General features: G+C 48.8%; 1 pseudogene; it reads left to right on the forward strand.

Annotated features, from left to right (window-relative positions):
• The first annotated feature begins 3,392 nt into the window (after window positions 1-3,392).
• Window positions 3,393-4,669, forward strand: LOC146201637 (uncharacterized; annotated as a pseudogene).
• The last annotated feature ends 2,568 nt before the right edge of the window (window positions 4,670-7,237 follow it).

The following is a 7,237-nucleotide window of genomic DNA, read 5'->3' on the forward strand; positions in this document are numbered from 1 at the left end:
ATATGACAGGAATTCACTTTCTAAATGGGGAGTGCATTCATATTATATAGCATGTCTGGTTTTGATCTAGCTTTTAAGCAAATAAATAAAGCTATTTACGTAGCGCTTTCTAGCCCTTTGCTGGGAGAGTTTCTTGATGATACCTTCAATGTTGCTCCGCCTGAGAATCTCCAGTCTGCACTCACAGCAGCTGCAAATTCCTGAGGTGGTTGTCAGCTATGCACAGTCATAACACCTAACTGATAACTTATTGATACTGATACAGCTTTCACTGCTTAACTCAGCTTTAAAAAACAGACAACTGTCCTCAACAGAGGTAGTGACAGAGGTCAGTTGGTTTACCAGCTGGTACTAGTTGACTCCCCACTGAAAGCCAGCTAGAACCTGTTGATTCCCCTTGACCACCAACTGGGGCCCGCGGACTTCCAGCTTGTAGTACGTATTTGGAACCAGCTAATGCCTGTTAAATAGCGGCTGGAACCAGCCGAACTTAACTGAAATCAGAACCGGATACAACCATTTGGATTTTTTTTTTTTCATCTATTTGGGGAGTAGAAAGTTTTGTACTTTGGCGAATCATGAGGCTGGATTTGCGATAAGCGTACGATGCGACGAACAGCTTTTGAAGCATTCGGAATTGCAATACATAAGCCATAACTCAATCATGGGAAATCAGGAACAAGATGCTTTGACTTATTTTGGGCCAAATCTCGAAATCAGCATTTTTTTTTTTTTCAGCCCTCGGGGGGCCCTTGAGAATGGAGGGCCCGGGTCATTCGAACCCTTTGAACACTGGAAAAGCCGCCCTGATTTTGAGCAATCTAAGATTGGCTCTATTCTTAAGTGTATCGTCTTGTCGGTGACCTTTTAGTATTTATAGATAAAATTGTGTCATTCGCAATGAGGATACACTAAAAAGTATACTGAATGACTTCGAAAAAAAAAAAAGAAAAAGAAAAAAGCGTGGCAGAGGGCTTACTTTCACCTACAAGCTCCCATTCAAAGCCAGCCTGCAGTTCTTGGATTTAGGAATCAGTTTCATGGATAAGCACGTTTATTGGTCACTAAGACAACAAAAATAACTGTTCAGGCATAAATTTTCTCATTCCAAAATAGTGAATCTGGGGATCGCCAAATTTTGCTTATAGTATGCACTCCGAAAGTAGTGTGTACATGGTATGCGAGATAGTTTCTGGAATCAGCTGGGTTATAATGTAGGCTTGAGGCCGCCGGCTTTCCTGGGTCGGTTGTCACTGTAGCTGCAACGCTCCTGAAGAAGATGAAACCCGGAATCGACAAGGAGGCAACAACCCCACCGCAGGCTAAAATGAAGCTCAAAGTGATGCCTTGCGTACGCAGGATTTCCCACGGCCTCAAAAAGGTGGCGAGCCGCCATAACGTGCCATTGGTCTTTCCAGCCCCTCGAAAGTTCGGCCAGCTGACCCGACGGATCACCGGAGAAGAAAAAAAACGAGGTCGTAAAAAGAAGCACGGGAGCCGTTTTGTGGGATGCGCCACAAGCGTTGTGTACGAAATGCCCTCAACGAATTACAGATGGTACATACATGCGGCTGACAGAGAGTTGCGTCAACGGCCGACTCATGGATCATGCAAGAGATTTAAAGAATAGGCAAGGTGCCAGCATCTTTGAGCACTGTAACTCTTGCAAGGATGGTGTTTTCTGGCGTCAGTATTCCGAAGTATTCCGGTATTGCGGTTACTCCGGTGTTTTCTGGCGTGAGTATTCTGAGCAGAAGCAGATTAAAACTGTACATGAAGCGATAGAGGCATATTGTATCCAGAGAGCGGCTTTGGAATGCGTTAATGACACGCCTGTTCTGTTGTACAGCGCAGAAAACGCGTTTCTGTCGAAGTTTGAGATAAAGTTGAGACGCATTGACCATTTTTTCGTTGCATGGTGTGCGCCTGCGCTGGTCTGACTGTGTTTAAGTTGTTCGTGTTGCGCTATAAATAAGTTGTCAGTCAGCACCGCATTCGTCTTTCTCTTCGTTCCTTCCTTTCTTTGGCCGTGTGCCGAGACGCTGAAAACTATGAGCTTAAGTCACAATTACTTGCTTTTATTTTTATCTCATGTGTATGAGATAGAAGCTGGGCTCTTAAACCCAAACAAAGTACAATGTACTCAGTGATGGGCGTAAAAATTTCAAGCGTAAAGAAAGGAAAAAAAATCTGAGTGTAAGGATCAATCTGGTAACGTAATTTAATTTGCAGCAGGAAAGAATGATTTGGTAGTTGATTAAGTCCATTTTTCCTTTGACTTGGAATTTATTGCAATGTTTTATTTAACAGAACAGCAAGAAAGAGGCTAGTCATGTAACTGACAGTATCCATAAGAATATTCGTAAGCAAGCCACAAACATAAAGGACTTGTAAAGAAAAAACATGCTACATTTACATTGCTTTGGAAGGCAGGCACACCACACGCATACATAATCTGTGCTGCAACACAACGTATTTTTAACTGTATTTGCATCAATATTGTGCGCGCAGGAAACACGCGGAAAGCTAAGAAATGCCTCATACTAATAACAAAGTTCCAATTCTGTACGCAGGACCACACAAAAATGTATCTGTCAGGTGATACATCAAACTTAAAAACGATGGGATGAGTACACTATTACCTAAACTACCAAAGCTACCTTTCCTTGTTCATTAACTATCCCGCCATTACGTTTACAGAAAAAGGCATGTGGACTGCCTTTATTATTACAGCTTCATAACATTGTCATTGCTGAAAAACCTAACTACTTATTCAGAAACCGAGCAAATATACACCCCCCCCCCCCCCATTTGTATAACACCGGTGTCTCGGAAAGAAGAGCATTGTGTGAAGATTTTCAACCCATAATATATAGTAGGAAGAAAATAGAGGCCAAAATCATTGCACATGGGAGATAAAAGCGGTTCTCGGATATTCCGTGCAAATTTCAGGCAAATATCCAGTGATGGTAAAAAGTATGACCACTTAAATATGTCACAACGCTGCCACCCAAAACACATACGTCGATTATATTGTAGCCGAAGAAGAGGAAGTGCGAGTGTTCTGTGAAAAAAGAATACGCTGATGGGGGCGATCTTTTCGGTGTTCTGGGTATCCCCGCCACTGGTTCATACTGCCGCCCTGTTGACCTGCGGTCGCTGTCATCGTCCTGTCCTTTGGCTAGGACGTGACGTTTGGTGGAGGTGCTGGGTGCGAATCCCATGCAGCGTATAGCTCTACTCGTATATCGAGCCCGGTCTTAAGTCCAGGCCACCGAATTTTCTTAGGGTCTGCTACAGCACCTGAAAACCGCGCCAGTCTACGTCAAGAAGGCCAAGCTACGGAATTCGGACTCTTTCCCGAGGGGAAGACTGCCAGGACTAAAATCACCATGGCCTTCAAGCCGCAGCAAACCGACAGTGCGGCTGCTGCGCAGATAATCTACGTGCCGGTGACCCCAAGGACTATCACCCCATTTCGTGGTGATGGCCTGGGCGACGTTGAAGATTGGGTTCAACATTACGAGCGGGTCGCGCGCCACAACGGGTGGACCCCCGATCACTGCCTTCAGAATATCTACTTCTCTCTGGAGGCAACGGCACGGTACTGGTTCGAGAACCACGAGGTCTCATTGACCTCTTGGGAACTCTGCAAGAACGAATTGGTGCGCACGTTTGCGAACCAGCACCGACGACAGCACGCCGAAGATCTCCTCCAAGCTCGAATTCAGGGCCCTGCCGAAAGTGTGAGAAGCTTTGTAAAGGACATGCTACGCCTAAGTGCTCGGGCGGACCCACAGGCTACGGAGGAAAAAAAAGTGCGCGCCTTGATGCGGGCGTCCGAAACGAGATCTTTGGCGGACTTATACGCGACCCGCCTATTACAGTAGCCAGTTTTGTGGCCGAAGCGACTAATATTGAGCGCGCATTGGCCACGCGAACAAACTACTACCAGCGACTGGGAACCTACCCCAACATCTCGAGGTTTGCCTCGTCTGGACCTAGTGGCGCTGGCCTCACCAACATCCTCGAAATCATTCGCGAAGTTGTGCGCGAAGAGTTCAGGAGGTTTTTCCCGGCTCGTGAGCAGCCTTCCCCAGAATCCATCGCTACGGCCGTTCGTGAGGAAGTGCGACAGGCGCTCACAACGGAAGCCATCTCTACGGGCCCAATGGTTGCTGCTGCAGAACGACACCCGACTGAAAGTTATGCTGCCGTTCTCCGTCGGCCTCCTCCCGTACCTCACCAGTACCAACGGGTTACGGATTCTGGGCCACGACGCCGTGAATTCCTGGCGCAGCATGATACAGACTCGGAACCGCGGAGACGACGAAACGCCGACATCTGGAGAACTGCGGACAGTCGACCATTGTGTTTCCACTTTGGTGAGCCTGACCACATGTACCGCCGCTGCCCATACTGAGATTTCGGCCTGCGAGGATTCAGCCGGCGCGACCGGCTACCTTGTTACGGTGAACAACCCGGAGACATCCAGGAGTATCTTCGACGCACTTCATCGCCGATACGAACCGGTGATCGTGAATATCTTCCACGCTTCTCATCGCTGATGCAAACTGATGACCGTGTATCCCGCTCGCACTCGCCACGCCACCCTCCCACGCCTCCTCACGGGTCTCGCCGTGAGAGCTTATCTCCTCTTCTTCGTTAGGAAAACTGAGTACGGCGACGCCTGGAGGTGGCGTTGCCAAATTCGGCCGCGAGAAAGAGCCTCCACGTACGTTAACATCTGACACCACGGACAAAGGCGCGCAAAGAAGCAAAAACGGTTTTGCGGCCTCTAGTAATGTAAGCGTTATAATCGACGGTCACGCGGTCACTGCACTCGTTGACACTGGCGCCAATTACTCGGTATTCGGATAAATATGGGAGAGGCCTTCGCCTTGCAGTGGGTATAGTCAGGCGGATGATGATGATGATGATGACTCGGTATTCAGCGAAAAGTTATGTCGCCGACTTCGCAAGGTGACCACCCAGTGGGATGGGCCTCCGATACGAACTGCAGGAGGTCACCTCATAAGGCTTGTTGGAAAATGCACCGCCCATGTCGAAATTCACGATGAGACGTGCCCCGCCAAATTTTTGATCTTAGATAATTGCTCTAAGGGCGTTATTCTCAGAATGGACTTTCTCCGTGAATATGGTGCAGTCATCGATGTAGGGCAGAATAAGTTGACCCTCCGAGCACGTTCTCCATCGCCGAGACTTCGTAGAGCCACACCAGTTGCGCTTAAAGTTGATGCCGAGCATCTTGCCACCACTCTAGACAGCATTTCTACCTGTTCGAGCCGAGACCTCCGCATGTGGCGAAGGTCTCCTGGAAGGAAATGTATAAATGCTGCTTTCGAAGGGAATTGGTGTTTCGAGAGGAATAGCCGATGTTCAGGAAGGACGTGCCAGCATCTTCGTGACGAACTTTAGGAACGAGCCGCAGCACTTGACAAAAGGGGCAGTTATAGCCCATATAGAAGAGATAAGCGACGCTCGTGAGATTTTTGTGTTGACTGAGAGGGATATTCCCCCGAACAGCACGAGGAAAATCCCTTGCAACGTGACATCGAGAAAAACCTTGAGTCGTCCCAGGCAAGCGAATTACTCGAACATTTGTATCGTTACCGCGGGTGTTTTTCAACGACATCCAGAGTTCGCCAGACGCCCGTCGCGAAGCATACAATTATTGTCGATGGCGCGGCCCACCCGATTCGCCAACCACCGTATCGATTTTCCCAGAAGGGAAGAGAAGCAATACAGGAACAAGTGCGGGAAATGTTACATGACGATGTCATCCAGCCTTCAAACAGTCCGTGAGCTGCACCTGTTATGTTGGTAAAGAAAACGACGGGACGCTTTGGTTTTGTGTGGACTACAGGCAGCTCAACAAGGTGACGAAGAAGGATGTATATCCACTGCCCCGAATCGACGACACACTCGATCGGCTCCGTCACGCCCACTATTTTTCGTCTATTGATTTAAAAAGTCGATACTGGCAGATCGAAGTGGATGAACGGGACCGAGAGAAGACCGCGTTTATAACACCGGATGACCTTTATGAGTTCAAGGTGATGCCGTTTGGCTTATGTACCGCGCCCGCGACATTTCAACGCCTCATGGACACTTTGCTCGCCGGACTGAAGTGGCAGACGTGTCTAGTTTATCTGGATGACGTTGTTATCTTTTCAAGCCCCTTCGCTGACCATCTTGTGCGCCTCGAAGCGGTTCTTCGTGCTATACAGAAAGCCGGACTCACACTCCAGCCTTCCAAATGCCGGTTCGCATATGATGAGCTGAAGTTTCTCGGGCATATAGTCAGCCACAGAGGCGTCCGTGACGTCTTTCCCATCACCGTCGGACAAGAAAACTGTCAGAAGCTTTCTTGGTCTCTGCGCTTACTTCAGATGTTTCGTTCGCAATTTCGCCCAGATAGCAGCGCCGCTAATCCACCTTACGAAAGACAGCATCGACTTGGTGCGGAATGAAGAGCAAGAGTTGGCATTCAGGCAACTAAATCAAGCCCTTTTATCACCACCTATATTAGGCCACTTCGATCAAAATGCCGGCAATCAACTCCACACGGACGCCAGCAACAAAGGACTAGGGGCAGTGCTTGTACAATTCCAGGATGGCACTGAGCGGGTTATTGCGTGCGCAAACCGAACTCTTTCCAAGGTAGAAAGCAATTACTCGACAACAGAAAAAGAGTGCCTCGCCGTCATCCGGGCCATAACCAAGTTTCGGCCTTATCTGTACGGCCGCCCGTTCCGTGTGGTCACCGACCACCATTCGCGCTGCTGGCTTGTCAATCTTAAGGATCCCGCGGGCCGGCTTGCAAGGTGGAGCCTTCGGCTACAAGAGTACGAAGTCACGATCGTGCATAAATCCGGAAGAAAACATCATGATGCTGACTGCTTGTCTCGGGCACCGGTGGGGACCATCGCCAGGAGGCGCAGACTCATGAGGAAGACAACAACTTCCTTGGGGCCTTGAATCCTAACGATTTGGCAGATTGGCAACGACATGATCCACAGCTTCGTCAACTGATGGCGCATCTCGCAGGAGACGAAGATGTGGTACCTCGGGATTTCCTGCGTATTCTTCCTGCATTTAAGATCCGGGATGGTGTCTTGTACCAGAAGAATTTCGACAACAGCCAGAGATCGTGGCTTCTTGTCGTGCCGGAAGAGCTGCGCGGTGATGTCACTGAAGCGTGCCACGACGATCC

This window comes from Amblyomma maculatum, chromosome 1, assembly GCF_055883805.1.
Source record: "Amblyomma maculatum isolate TAMU_Amacu chromosome 1, ASM5588380v1, whole genome shotgun sequence".
Classification (NCBI taxonomy): domain Eukaryota; kingdom Metazoa; phylum Arthropoda; class Arachnida; order Ixodida; family Ixodidae; genus Amblyomma; species Amblyomma maculatum.